This window comes from Macrosteles quadrilineatus, unplaced genomic scaffold (assembly GCF_028750875.1).
Source record: "Macrosteles quadrilineatus isolate MER2022 unplaced genomic scaffold, UCM_ALF_1.0 Scaffold_5__1_contigs__length_97177068, whole genome shotgun sequence".
NCBI classification, from domain to species: domain Eukaryota; kingdom Metazoa; phylum Arthropoda; class Insecta; order Hemiptera; family Cicadellidae; genus Macrosteles; species Macrosteles quadrilineatus.
In genome coordinates, this window is record NW_026542598.1 from 56,794,331 (window position 1) to 56,808,839 (window position 14,509).

The 14,509-nt window shown below is 30.2% G+C and overlaps 1 long non-coding RNA gene across 1 annotated transcript; it reads left to right on the top strand.

Moving 5' to 3' along the window:
• The first annotated feature begins 2,237 nt into the window (after positions 1-2,237).
• Positions 2,238-9,045, top strand: LOC128995201 (uncharacterized). The gene is made up of 4 exons (XR_008490958.1): positions 2,238-2,807; positions 6,482-6,676; positions 7,613-7,687; positions 8,600-9,045. It is a non-coding gene; the product is annotated as an uncharacterized LOC128995201 (long non-coding RNA).
• The last annotated feature ends 5,464 nt before the right edge of the window (positions 9,046-14,509 follow it).

Below are 14,509 nucleotides of genomic sequence, written 5' to 3' on the forward strand. Positions count from 1 at the left end.
AAAGGAAAACCAAAAGTAAAGTAAATTATTGGAAATCATACAATAAGAAAACTTGAAGAATCTTTGGAAGACATGAAGATATCTGGACGGCTTAATGGCTTCAGGACTCCTCACAAGAACTCTAAAGTAAAATATAACATTTGAATGAGACATAAACATACAAATAGCTGTTTTTAACCAGCCTTTAAATTTATTTGTAATAGTCAATTTTCACTATTTCCTGAAGTTGTTGTATTTGGAAATGAATGATCATTACTTTATTTGCACAGAAGATATGATGAAATCAATATCAATAATGGATAAATTATTAAGTAAAGTAAATTATTGGAAATCATACAATAAGAAAACTTGAAGAATCTTTGGAAGACATGAAGATATCTGGACGGCTTAATGGCTTCAGGACTCCTCACAAGAACTCCCTAAAGAAAAATATAACATTTGAATGAGACATAAACATACAAATATCTGTTTTTTAACCAGCCTTTAAATTTAATTGTAATAGTCAATTTTCACTATTTCCTGAAGTAGTTGTATTTGGAAATGAATGATCAATTACTTTATTTGCACAGAAGATATGATGAAATCAATATCAATAAAAAAACTTATTTTTTTAAATCTGGATATCCGTCTTAACCTAATGAAAATACTGGAAGAGGAAGAAACCCAAGTACGACAGCTGTGATGTGAAGATCACACATTAAGAATTACAAAAATTATATATGAAGTATGTATGATAAATTATTTACTCATTTCATGAGATAAATGTTTGTGGAAATAATGTTTACCAAAAATTATTAACTCACGAGAAACCATTATTGAAATTAAACATGCCTATTGAAACAGTTAATTGGTGTGGTGGCAATCACACTAGTATTTAATTGTATTTTTACTTTCAATTTTAAAATTGTTCATCAGCAGAAATTAAAAAGTAATCATTTGTATACATTTTTGACTGTAGTTAATTTGGTTTTGTACAAATTTCAAGCTATGCAAAATTATAATTGGCATTTAAACTTCAATTATGAGTACTTTGCATTTTCTATTAAATTAACCTTGATGATCAATTTCACTGATTATGATATGACTTTAACACAATAATTTTTATAACAAAGACAAAAAGGATCGAACAAAAGAAGAGAATGACTTGAACACAATAATTTTTATAACAAAGACAAAAAGGATCAAACAAAGTAAGAGAAGAAGGGACAAACGTTGATGTAGAAAAGGATATCTTGTGGACATCTACACACCTTCAGTTCTAAGGATAAAATCTGATTTGAAGATGAAACTAATTCTTCATTCCTCAAAGAATGAGTCACTCAACACATGAGATGAGCTGTAATAAATTAAAATGTTTACAAAAACTTGGATTTGTTTTTTAAACTAGTAGGTTTTTAATGTCTGTCAAAGAAAGATGAGACAAGTGCATAAAACAATTGTCCAATGTAAAAATATTATCTGAAAAATTTATGAGTTAAGAGTATTTTTAAAATTGACAATTCACATATTTAACTGAGTAAACATCCTGAATAGCAATAAAAATAGACCAGTAATAAAAATAGATCTCTGCAATTTCCATTTTTATTTATCAAATATTTTATTACTGTAATTATTTTGTTGTCAAAATGACTTATTTTGGAACATCCCGAATAGGTTTTAAATTTCCAGTTTTACTGTTTTGAAATATTAAACATTAATAAATTTCAATGATTTACATGGAAAATAAATCCTCAGTAGGCCTACATACAGTCTCAGTCTTCGCAGGAGATTCGCAAGATTGTACTCTTTATATGGAATATACACTGAAGATGCTCAAAATGTTATTTGAAAAACAAATATCCAGAGATATTCAAGATTATGTTGCATGTTTGGAAGATGTACTATAAAATGTATTAAAGACTGAAGATATTCAAGATTATATTCTATATTTATTTTGAAGATATACTGAAGATATCCAAGATTAGATACTATGTTTGTTACATCTGCTGAGGATATTCAAGATTGTTCCCCTTGAAGATCAACTTTAAATGTTTCAGATCTTTATTTTTACTAAACTTACCAATTTGAGATTTTTTATTTTATGGAGAACCATTAAAATTAGTTACGTCCTAACATTTTATTTGCATTTTTTCAAATCATTTAATTCTTAACTTTACAACAGTTTTAATTGTGGATATCCTCTATATAGCTGAATAAAGTAATGGATTATGCTCTTTATTTGGAAGATTGGAGAGAAACTGTTAAGAATTCCATATGTTGTGAAGAATCAACCTCGCCAACGTTTGAAGATCACCCAGAGACAACAAGTTTCACAAAACAACAAGTCTACAAGTTTCATCATTAAATTGAAGAATTAATGAATTTTAACAATAAGCTATCATAGCTCAAATACGAATATACCAAAAGATCCAAGGAAGATCAATGAGATGGCAAAAGGGGAATAACCTTAAATGAATATAAATATATATATGAAATATCAAAACATATTGTAGCCTTGATCGAAAGAATTTTAGTTAAATAAAATTCTGCCAATACAAGTTTATATTTTATAGTTCAACAACAGGTTTGAATAATATTTTTTCCCAAAGAAAATTAATAAATTAAAATTTGTTTCTCTTTTCAATCTGAATTCAATAACGTCTGCATTACCTTTTATTGAAATAATTACTTTTTGAGTAACTTTTTCCCAATTTTAATATTTTTTCAATAAAAAAAAAATTTTATTAGCTAAAGTAGGCTACATGTAAATTATTAAAATACTCAATCTATCTTTATTTTCCAAAACCTAAGAAGAATTTGAAACAAAGGTAAGATTATTTCCATTTAAGAATTAATACTAGGATGTTACTATACATATATATTGTAATAAGATTTGCGCACATAAATTTGATAACAAATTATGTGAAAGTTCAAGATATATTAACCTTAGATCTGTTTCAGGTACACACAATTACATTGTACCATATTGATTTGGACTTATGCTGTAGGTAGAACGCAGCATATTGGTTGACAATTGATATGGTACAAAAAAAGTTCCTCGCCTTTCCCGAAGTCCTTTTGCCTATTCCTTTTGAAGCCTCACTCAAAAGATTATTGGTGAGTTGTTAAGGTGTTCTACCACCTATTTTCACATCATCTTCAGAAACTACTAGGACCATCAAGCAATCGTCATCAGGTGATACCAGTATATTCTGGCTCAAATTTTTGTCAGCGACATTTCCTTGGTTGTGACAAAATTCTTCAGCTTGTCTTGAGTTTCTGAAACTTTAAACATTTCCTAATATTATTATTTTTTTGTTCTATATTGGAAGTGTATTATTTATACAGTGGTTTACAATTAATTAATTTATAGTTTTATAAGAGTTCTATACTTATTCTTATCCCTCTCTCTAAATTTTTTATTGATCGTTAAAATCTATTTTCTAGTTCTGAATATTTTGTGTCTATACGTATTCAAAAAAAATAACCAGGTGTGAATGTTATATGTAATTTTACAACGAAGAACATAATTGAGTTTCATATAATCCACTTCTATTTTTGTTGTGATCATTTTTTTTATTGAAGTTATAATAACTTCTAAATTGTATATTAATATTTGCCAAGAATTGTGAAAACACCTACACTAAAAGTTAAAATTGTTATGGTTGGACCATTAAGCTTCTTAACATTTTTACTCCCCCCCCCCCAAAAAAAAATCAGTTATAGTAATGATGTTGGCAACCAAACTAAATTTGTTTGTACCCGTTTACTATCGATACATTATATTTCTACTTGTATGTTTTATGCAAATCTTCTACAGGCTGTTTTCCTACTATGCATGACGATTATCAAGCAAGTATGGATAAGATGTTTCTTTCTCACTGTTTAAAGATGGTTAAAGATTATTTTACTGTCTTACTCTTTCTCTTCTACATCTGTTTTACACTGAAATAAGAAGAATGACATCATGTTCTGTTTTGGTTAATGATTCTCAAACATTCCTTGTGTTGTGGCAAGAGAAACTTTTTACTTCTTTGTCAAATGATTGTAGAGTGACATTTTTCTTTCCCAATATTATTGAATTTTTACATTTTGTCACTTCATGTCCAGTTGAGTACCTATCGCTCTGGGTGTTATGTGGATGAAAATTCACCAGCAAATTAATTTAACAATCTTATGTGCCTTTGAAAATATTTTGATGTGTTCCTTTTTCCAGTGTCTTCAAGTCAAAATGTTCTTGTAACTCGGTTCTTCACATACCTTACATTCCAGTGTCTTGTGATACTTCAAAATGATTATTCTGTGTCTTGGTGAGAAAGAAGTCTCTTTCGACCATTTCACAGGTTCACTTGAACTTGCCTGTAAATCCTGTTTTCTTGGGATTGTCTCAATTGTGCATCATTAGAGAAGTATTTCTTATTGTTCTTTTGGAAGTTCCTTCTTTATTGTGAAGGAACAATGTTACGAGTCTAAAGTGGATCCTTCTATTTATTCTTTATAAAATAATTATATAACCTTCCTTATTCACTCCTTTTCACCATTTCCTTATGTCCAATCCATTCACTGCTGGGGCTGATAGATCGTCAAAACAAAAATAACCAAATAAAATTCAAACTTTCGATATGGACAGATGTACATATCAAACTTACTAACTTTTAAGTCACCCACAATCAAAGCATTCTTTAAACATTGCAAATTGCTGTCAATACACTTTTTATGAGGTTAGTGGCAAAGTGTTCTTACATGCTGACATCATGAGTCAGCGATTAGATAGATTCTATCCTGTCATGGTTTGTAGCTTTGATGTGCAACACACGATAATAAATTCACTGTCTGTGGCAGAAATTGCTAGTGAGAGAGAGCCAAACTTAAAAAAAAAAGAATTGATTAACACCCAATCAAAGAACAGATTCTTTGCAAGTTGCATATATAGTGAAATGCTATTTCAGACATTTGTTAGTTGATTCTATATACCATTGGACTTAGTTAACAATTATTTTTATCTTTTTGAAAAATTTAATGGTACTATTATTGATTTTGATAATTTCAGCCTTTAGCATTGAAAGGATTATACTCGTCTTCTTTTCCTGTTGCATCCTTATCTCTTAAGAGTTAGTTATAATTGGAAGATTTGTTTATTTTCCAGTTTTAATTAACACTATAATAATATCATCATGTGACTTACATTCAGCATCGATTACATTATTTGGGTCCTATTTCGTACTGAAATTATTGATAATGGCAAGAAATATTTTACCAAGCACTATGATGCTTTAATAATTTCTTGAACATATAAATTGTTTTTAAAATGTAAGCTTGTATTCAGTTTTGAATCTCAAATGTTTGGTAAATATCTTTCTTACCAAAAAAATATTTGGTTGTTATTGTTAGTGTAAGATTGATTTCTTGTGTTTCTGTTCCCTCCCCAAACATAATACATTGTTCCCTTTTCATGCCCCTGTTTTTCCTGATTACCTAACTCCTCCTGCTTATCTGTCGGTTTTCTCTACTTCATGTAATTACTTTAAACATAAAATTTCTTTCGGCCAATAGTTGACTGTGTGCACCAGTTAAAAGTTAAAAAAAAATGAGGATAATAACTTTTATTGCAAAACATCTTGCTACAGTTTAAAAAATATACTCTAATAAACAAAACAATTTGTTTTTTTAATTGGGTTTTGTTTAATTTTAAATGTTATATTATGGTAGTTTTACACTAATCATGTTTTTATATTTACCAATCCTAATTTAATTCTATAGAATAATAATAAAAATAAATACTGACCATTCAGTGAACATCAATCAGTGAGGCATTCTATGTACAGGACTATTAGTTTTTAAACGTTTCTAAATTTTAAAAAGATTTTTTTTTTAATGTTGTCTTTTCTTTTATCTATGTCTTACCTTTCTATTTTCAACTTTTGAAACCTGTCCAACTCAATTGCTTTGTTGCTTTATCTCAACTTTATTTTACTTTATGATCCTATGCTTAATCTTTGACTATTTCCTCAGGATGATTATTGCTCATTTATCTCAATTAATGTACTGTTTTGTCTTCCTTCTTGTTGATTTATTATTTATAATTATCTGTCTTCTTTCTCCTAATTCATGTACTTTACAATCTAGTGCTGTTTTATTCTTCCTTCTTCTTGATTTGCCTCTTACAATCACTGTTTTATTCTTTCTTCTCATTGATTTTCTACTTTTGTTGCTGTTTGTCTTTCTTCTCACTGATTTACTTTATAGTTTCTGTTTGTTTTCTTTACTTTCATTGACTTTATATTTTCAATTTTTATTTACCTTCTTTTTTCACTGCTGACTTCTACTTCTTTATCCAATCTTCAACCAACCACAATTAACTATCTCTTCAAACCACATAAATTGCCTTCCCTCAGCTCCTTATCCATCCATGTCTTGATTCCTTTTCCTATTATAAACCTTTCCTTCAACTGTCTATTTGTCTTCTCAATTCTGTAACTGTTTCCTTGTTCTGTCTGAAAAGATGTGAGTAAAAAGTCAAAGAAAGGGCAAAGACGGAAAAGGGTTCACTTTGAAGAAGAGGATGATGAGGAGGAGGAAGAGGAAGAAGAACCTGAGCCAGAACCGCAACCGCAACCAAAGAAACGGAAAGGTCGGCAAAAGAAAAGCGTGGAACCTCCACCCGTCCAACCAGCCTCCCCTCCACCCCAAACTAGTGGTGAGAATCTTTGATGTCTTTTAAATAGCACTGACTTTTGGATAAACTAAACATCCCATCTGTAAGGACCATCTGTAGCCAATTGTTGATTGAAATAGAACTTAGTTTAATAAGCCACTCACAGATTGTGCTATGGTCTAAAACGATATGTCCACCCTTAGTTTTTTTACTGTGATAAATAATATGACATAAAAAATGCTATTATTCGCAGTAAGTTGTACTTTGGCTTTAACAAATTGTCCTTTAGTATGGCTATGTTAAAAAGTTGCCGTATTTAATAGAAATCAGAAATTTACATCAGCTGTAATCTGTCGGCAGCCCAATTCAATTACTCTCTTTTTTATTCAAAACTCGCTTCAACTTTAACATAGGAATGGAATGTCAGATATTGTACATAGTAGTCAATGCTGTTGGATATTGTGTGCTTTCTATTCTATTAACACTACTTCATGAGTGTCTTTGATTTAAAATATGATTGGTGACAAAAGGAGTTTTTTTCTGGGTATTGAAACATTAGACAAACGATGTAATTTTATCCATATATAATACAAAAAAAGTTATGAAAACCATATATATTAATTAGAGTGCACAATTAACCAATAACAAATCTTACTTGATATACTGTATTTATAAAAAAATATATTGCAAACAAAAAGAACAACGCCATAGGAGACACACAAAACTATACTCCGGGAATCTAGTAGCGAGCATGTAGTGCGAGCGGTGACAAACGGAATCGGGCTATGCGACTCTTAAGGCTTCAACTCTTAGGGGTAGTACGGAGGAGAGAATGATGGTGAAATGATGTTTAAAGGGTTTTTAGAGAAAGGCATGTAAGTAACAGTTGGTTACGCTTGAAACTGCCGGCCAACTACAAAACATTTTTTTTTTTTTTTTTGCCTCTTACCGAGCATCTGTATTTTTTGTGTTTTCTAGGACGCAAAAGAGGTCCACAGCCCTCATCTTCTGCTGTCACAAACAAAAAGGCAAAAGGACGGAAGAGATAATTAGGTGAGTGATAAGATCTACTGTTGGACATCAGTATTGACATAGATTTATTATTATTCAGGGCATTGTAGCAGTAACCAAATATTTTTGATTTAAAATAACACAAGTTTTACTTGAGTTGAATATTATTTTGAAGTACTAATGAGGACGATGATCAAAGCACTCAATACTGAGTTGTGAGTTGAGTAATCATTTTTATTTTCTTCAAAACGTAACATTTTGTGAGATTTTTACAGTCAACTAAGAATACAAATTAATGAATATACCGATAATAAATAAACCAACTTATTAAATTCAAATTCAATTGGTTGATTGCCATTAAGTATGTTGTATATAAAAGGTGAAAAATTGCACAATACCATGTTACTATCAGTAAAAACTAAAAAAAATGTTCAAACTTAATGTATAAATTAAAATAAACTGAATAAGTTTGCATTAGCATTAAAGTGGTTTAAAATAAGTTTGAGGAGCGGTTTTATTACAATAAGTTGTCAACTCCCATGCAAGATCCTGTCAAAATCAAGAACAAATGTGCAGGCATTGTGATTGTCTTCCACGATGGCATAGATGTGTTCATAGTCTCCCACAACGGCAGCAACATTATGAAGAGTGAACTAACTTATCAGACAATTTATATGGTGATGACAACAGCCTGCCTAATTGTCACAATTTTGGCATCTGTGTTGAAAATGATACCTTTTAAACTGTACAAATAAGAAAATAAGACGATTTAAAGGAACACGAACCCTGTTCAGCTCTATAATCTAGCTCTGTCCTGTACCATCCAGATTGTGGAGAAAAACACAATGTCCTTTAGTTCATGTTTTTAGTATAAACAATAAAACTACCCTGAACAGTTTTATTTTAGTGTTTCATATTGTATTATAATAACCCCTTTGAACTATTTTGTTTCAGGACCAGCAACTTAAGACTGCCAGTCAAGCACTTTGTAAATAGTTTTAAGAGGGGTTTATTTATATTTTAAAATCTATGTTATTTATAAGGAAGTCTGTCTTTGAGACTTAAAATGTACATAAAATGTACAGAAAGTATTGTATATAATATTTTTAGTATTTTAAATTTTTAACAAAAAATGTTAATTTTTAATATTTGTTTATCTTTGTTGAGCCCTTAAATTTTATTTAGTCTCAATCACAAGGATTATTCATTTTTATTTTATCAGACTATGACAATTGAAGTCAATAGCGTAGAATGGTTGGTATGTAAACGGGTTAACATAATATTATATTTCATGTCTGCTCAAATATCATCTTCGCCATAACCTGATTCTTATACTGTACATATTTTTACACTGTGTACATATTTTTATGACTTTAATTGTATAATATGTAAAAAGATAATCACAATTGTTTCTTGATCAGTTGATTGATATAAAACATAATGTTTTTAATCCGCCCACCAGTTTTTATAATACATTTAAATTATTGCCACTAAATTTCTCAATTACGGTATTACTTTGAATATTGTCTTGTTTTTACGAGTCTTGATTTTATTATGAAGAATTTACTTTACTTTATTAAAACTAAAGGAACTTTAGTTTCAAGTATTGTAAACTTATTGGCTAAGGATATAAAATACATTGAGTGTTTAAATGCTGGCAGCAAGATGGTGGTTGCTGTGCTACAATTGTGTGAAGTTATGCAATCTAGTCCAAGATTTCGGTGCAGCTAACGCTTCTTATCCTCCGATATTTTAAATTGTATATAATTTTGTAAATAAAAGTGTCTGACATGCTTCAGGTTGTACATAATAAATTTTAAAACATTTTATCTTTGTAATAGCTTATACTATAAATTTATTCACTGTGAATAGTAATTGTAAAAAAATAATAATGTAATAGAGCCTGAATTTCAAATTTTGAATGTATAAGTTGTAGATACATCAAGTATAGGAAGTAGAAAAGCACTAAAAAATTGTCACCTTTTAGGTTAAAAGCTTATTTGATCTCATGAATTTGTTTCCTAAAGCGATCATTTCAAGTTCAAGGAATCAAGGTTTTGTAAATATTTTAAAATAGCATTATTTGTCCTGCATTAATTTGATGGTTTCCTTAAAGGACTTATTTCATTCTAAATTTAATATTTTTAAATTGATTGTAGGTTTGAAAATTAAGTTTTGATCTATAGTCTTTATCAGTTTTAAAACAGCATAGGTAAATTTGTTACATTATTTCATTTTGAGCTTGAATTTTTTATTACCTCAATTAATTACTTATAACTTGTTCTATGAAATTGAACACCACTTTTCATTTTATAAATATGCAAATAATTATTGACGTACAAATTCTTAATAAACAAAGGTAATTTAAAATAGAAAAAAATCACCTCGTGTTCAGAAGTTTTTTCTTTAATGATCAATTATATAGAATACTGTTATTCTATGTGTTTTCTCAGGAGTCATTCAATTTAAATTACAACAATTATTAACAAAAACTATTCTGTGGATAAAATATATTTTTCCTACAGTCACCCGACAAAGTTGGCTTCCTTGTACTGTTTATAAATTGCTGCATATTTATACTTTGCCGTACGGTTTATACTTTGTCGTACGGTTTATACTTTGCCGCACATCAGGATTCCAACGAAACAACACAAAACAGCGTGGTTCTATTATGCACGTAATCCGTGTACGCTTGGAAATAAGTTGGCAACACTTAAAGATAATAATACTATGAGCAGCTGATTGACTATTATAACTACAATTTAACCTGTCATTTCGTGTTTATAGTTTCGGTATTTCTGAACTTTCTGGACTTTTCTTTTAAACGTTTTTACATTCCTACGATCTTAATAAACAATAAAATACCTTTAAAGCATTTTTTTTAGGCGCGGAAACCGCGTCAAATTACAAAAACATACGGAACTATATTCTCAAAACGCAGAGCACATTTCTTGCCGAGGAAAAATAGCGGAGTGATACGGACCGCGGGTACTACTTTCTATAGGGCACCATTTGTGTTGCCAGCTGAACCTAAAACGTGTTGTATAGTGTTTGAAAGACTAATTATTTATACGAGAGCACGCCCCGTGGTCGAAAAATCGACCAAAAGTATGTTTTGTGCAAACTTCTCTATTTTCACCCCACACTGCTAAATAAAACATGTGATTGGAATGTCTTCCATTTGTTTTGATTTTCTGTTTATATTTTGTTGTTATTTCGTCATCACCATAGCAACCCATAAAACCCATGTTAATTTTTTAAAATTTCAAATTCATTTTTTGTGCTTATTTTTGTGCCTATTTAGTTTATAAAGGGATTCTGCACACCTACAGGAAAATAGCTTTCTAACGGTATGCGTAGATTTTCTGTACGATACACACGAGCTGAGAAAAAAGGTTTTAAAGAAACATGCTTGCCTATTAATATATAGACTATTAATATATAGATAGATGCTTTAAAGTGACTGTAGGAAAAATATAATGTGTAACACGAGTGAAAAAGGCCTTTGCTGCACTCGAGATCATTCCGCACGAGCCGCTCTCGTGTGCAGCAAAGTGCCACTTTCACCACTAGTTACACAAATAACTATTATTTATTGATAAACCCGCTGAACATTAGTTCTTAATTGTTATATCTTATGCATTTACAGTTGAACTGTTAAATCCTCTTGCATTTCTGTCTGTTGAAATTAATATTTCAACATTACCTATCTGTTGAAGTTTAACTTCTACATATTTCTATAGAAAAATCATTGTCCATATGACGTAGTCATTAAATGAAAAATACTCAATGTTTCTGAAGCATCTTTATAATAATAATGTTATTTAGAGTTTTTAGTTCAATGTTTGGTTGCAAGACACATTTGTTTTTCTTGGGTCGGGGTAGTTTTTTCTGCGCTCACAGGAACCTATGGCTACATGTACAGTTTTAAGTGGTAAATATATGCCAAGCTACACTAAGTTTTTGCCGTTGCTTTTTTGTCTGCTCTTCAAATGTTTTGTCAGTAAATAGGCTTTTTGTTGGTTTGTCAAATGATACATTTAACCAGAATTTGTTTACAGTTTTGCTTTATATTAATGAACTATTGTATGTAATTAAGTGTTTATTTTTAAGATTTAGCCTGTTCCACCTAAAAACAAATATCTGATGTTGATCAGTAATATTATGTAAATTATTGTAACATAAGAACATTTGTAATTTAAATTGGTTTTGAACATTTAATTTAAATTGTGGTAAAACATATTTTATCACTAATGTTTATATTTTAATTTGTATGACCATTGATTTAATCATTATTCAAATTTTAACAAACTATAAATGTATTATTTTGAATTTGTGGTACAAAAATTAATCATTAAGATCCAAACAAATATTATTTGAAATAATATTTAATTTGTTTTTTATTTGTAAATTTGTATAAATTTGAAAAAAATGCTTTTAAATGTACATGCTACAACTTTTAATTTTTTATCATGTATGTAATTGTTGATAAAATAAATTAAAATAGAACTATAAAAGGTGATTTTATTTCAGAACATTCTTTCTTATTAATAATTAGGTTTTTAAATACAGACCTAAAAGACAATTTTTCTATTGGTTCCCTCCGGTGCTAGGATAGTTTTTTGTTTGCAATTTGTTTCTTGTTATTTCAGTTGTTTAAAACTTTTTAACCAAATAAAACTATTTATTCATAAGCAATAACTCGTCCCCTAGTTATATAACCAAACAGTAAGGAACTAGCCATGAAATTAACTTTAAAATAATAGAAACAAGATTTTTTCGACACTAGTCCCCAGTGTCACCAACATGAACTGGAAATGATGAAAGGGATTCAAATTTTGTAATGGGATGAGAAGTATACTTGTGTTGGCTAGTCTGTGGTGTCATTATGTCAGTTTGTTATAAGCACTCGTATAATAATTTACACTCACAACTGTGGAAAATGTGAATGAGCCAAGAAAATCTTCAATTTAGCCAACCATGAAAAAACCTAGATGGAGTTGTTAACCCTCCAGTACACGCGCCGCCGACTCAGAGACCGTAGATTTGAAAAAGCGCGCCGAAATAAGTGAATCCACGAGCGAAAGAAATTTTCCAAGGACAATGGCAGTGTTTTTAGCGTCAGTTGGCCCTGAGCTACGAGGGTGGAAAGTTAGGCACTTCATGTTTCAACAGGATAAAGAACAGGCCAGCGATTGACTGATTGGTTTTCAACAGGACATTTTCAATTTGAAATGTTTGTAATTATTTTGAAATTTATCTATATTTATTTTCCTATATTTGGATTTTTAAAATTTTTATTCTATATGAACTTTATTAGGTATATAAAAGAGCGTTTCCAGGAAGTAAGACGCGGAATGCCAGTCTGCGCGCGTATAATGGTGTTACTATTACCCACGCGTGTACTGGAGGGTTAAGTTTGCAGATGTAGTTTCCAATTAGTGATAGGCCAATCACTCTGATACCGGTGCCATAGAGGAATTAGTTGAATATTATTGATATTTTGTGGTGACATCATGATCATCCTCTGCAATCTCAGTGAAATTGTGAATTTTTGATCGCACAAACTGTGCAGACATCTGCAATCACATTGCTTGATCCAAGAATTTATTTAAAATAAACAATAGCTATTTACGTTACAAAGTGTAGTAAGAGCGTTTTTACATCACCTAAGTGATGTAAACACGCTCTTGCGTAACGTGTAACTTAAAAGATTTTACCTGACCCGACAATATACATTGGGTTACGTACAATATTTTAAGGCAAACCATCCATTAATCCATTTGACTAATCTTCTAACAATAACGTTCCTTTACAAACAAAAGCTAGGTTAGGAAAATATTTGAAGTATAACAATAACATTCAAGTGCACAGCTGATTTCTGTTGGCTCCAAAGAGGAATATTTTATTAAGTTGAGCACTCAATGTTATTTTACCTAACCCGCCATGTTAAACTTCCGTATCCCAAGCGTGATGTATATAACTTCGTTACTTCTCGAGTGATGTAAAGTTGAAAAAAACTCACTCGGTGATGTAATGAAACCCATTTAAATAACATTGAGTGCTTAACTTAAAAAATATACCTCTATGGAGCCATCTCGAGTGATGTAAAGTTGAAAAAAACTCACTCGGTGATGTAATGAAACCCATTTAAATAACATTGAGTGCTTAACTTAAAAAATATACCTCTATGGAGCCAACGACGTTCAACGCTAGAAATCAGCTGTGCGCTTGAATTTTATTGTTATGTTTTGAAGAATTTTCCTAACCTAGCTTTTGTTTGTAAATGAACGTTACTGATAGAAGATGAGTGAAATGGATGATGAAAAATTTTGTTCGTAACCTCCTGTATATTGTCGGGTCAGGTAAAATCTTGTACGTTACACGTTACGCAAGAGCGTGTTTACATCAAAAACGCTCTTACTACACTTGTAAGGTAAATAGCTATTAATGGGTTTCATTACTCCACCGAGTGAAGTAAAGAAGTTGTTTACATTACGCTTGGGATAGGAAGTTTAACATGGCAGGTTGGGTAAGTTTATTTTATTTTACACAACTGATTAAATTTTTGCAAGAAAAACAGGAATTGTTGGCAGAATCTTTGGGTCATCTAAAATGGAATCAGGCTATATTTTTATTCTAAACAACATTATTCTCAGAAGCTAGGGTGGCAATAAATTGTTAAAGGAAATACATATGTATTAAACTATAAAATAATGTATATCTTTATTTATGGACATACGTTAACACTTTTGACTCTCAAACGGATGCAAGAGTATAGTTTGCTGTAATCAATGTAGACTCACAGGTATTGTTTATTTGATGTTCTTGACGTTTAATTGTTAGACCATTTGTCATTGTTTA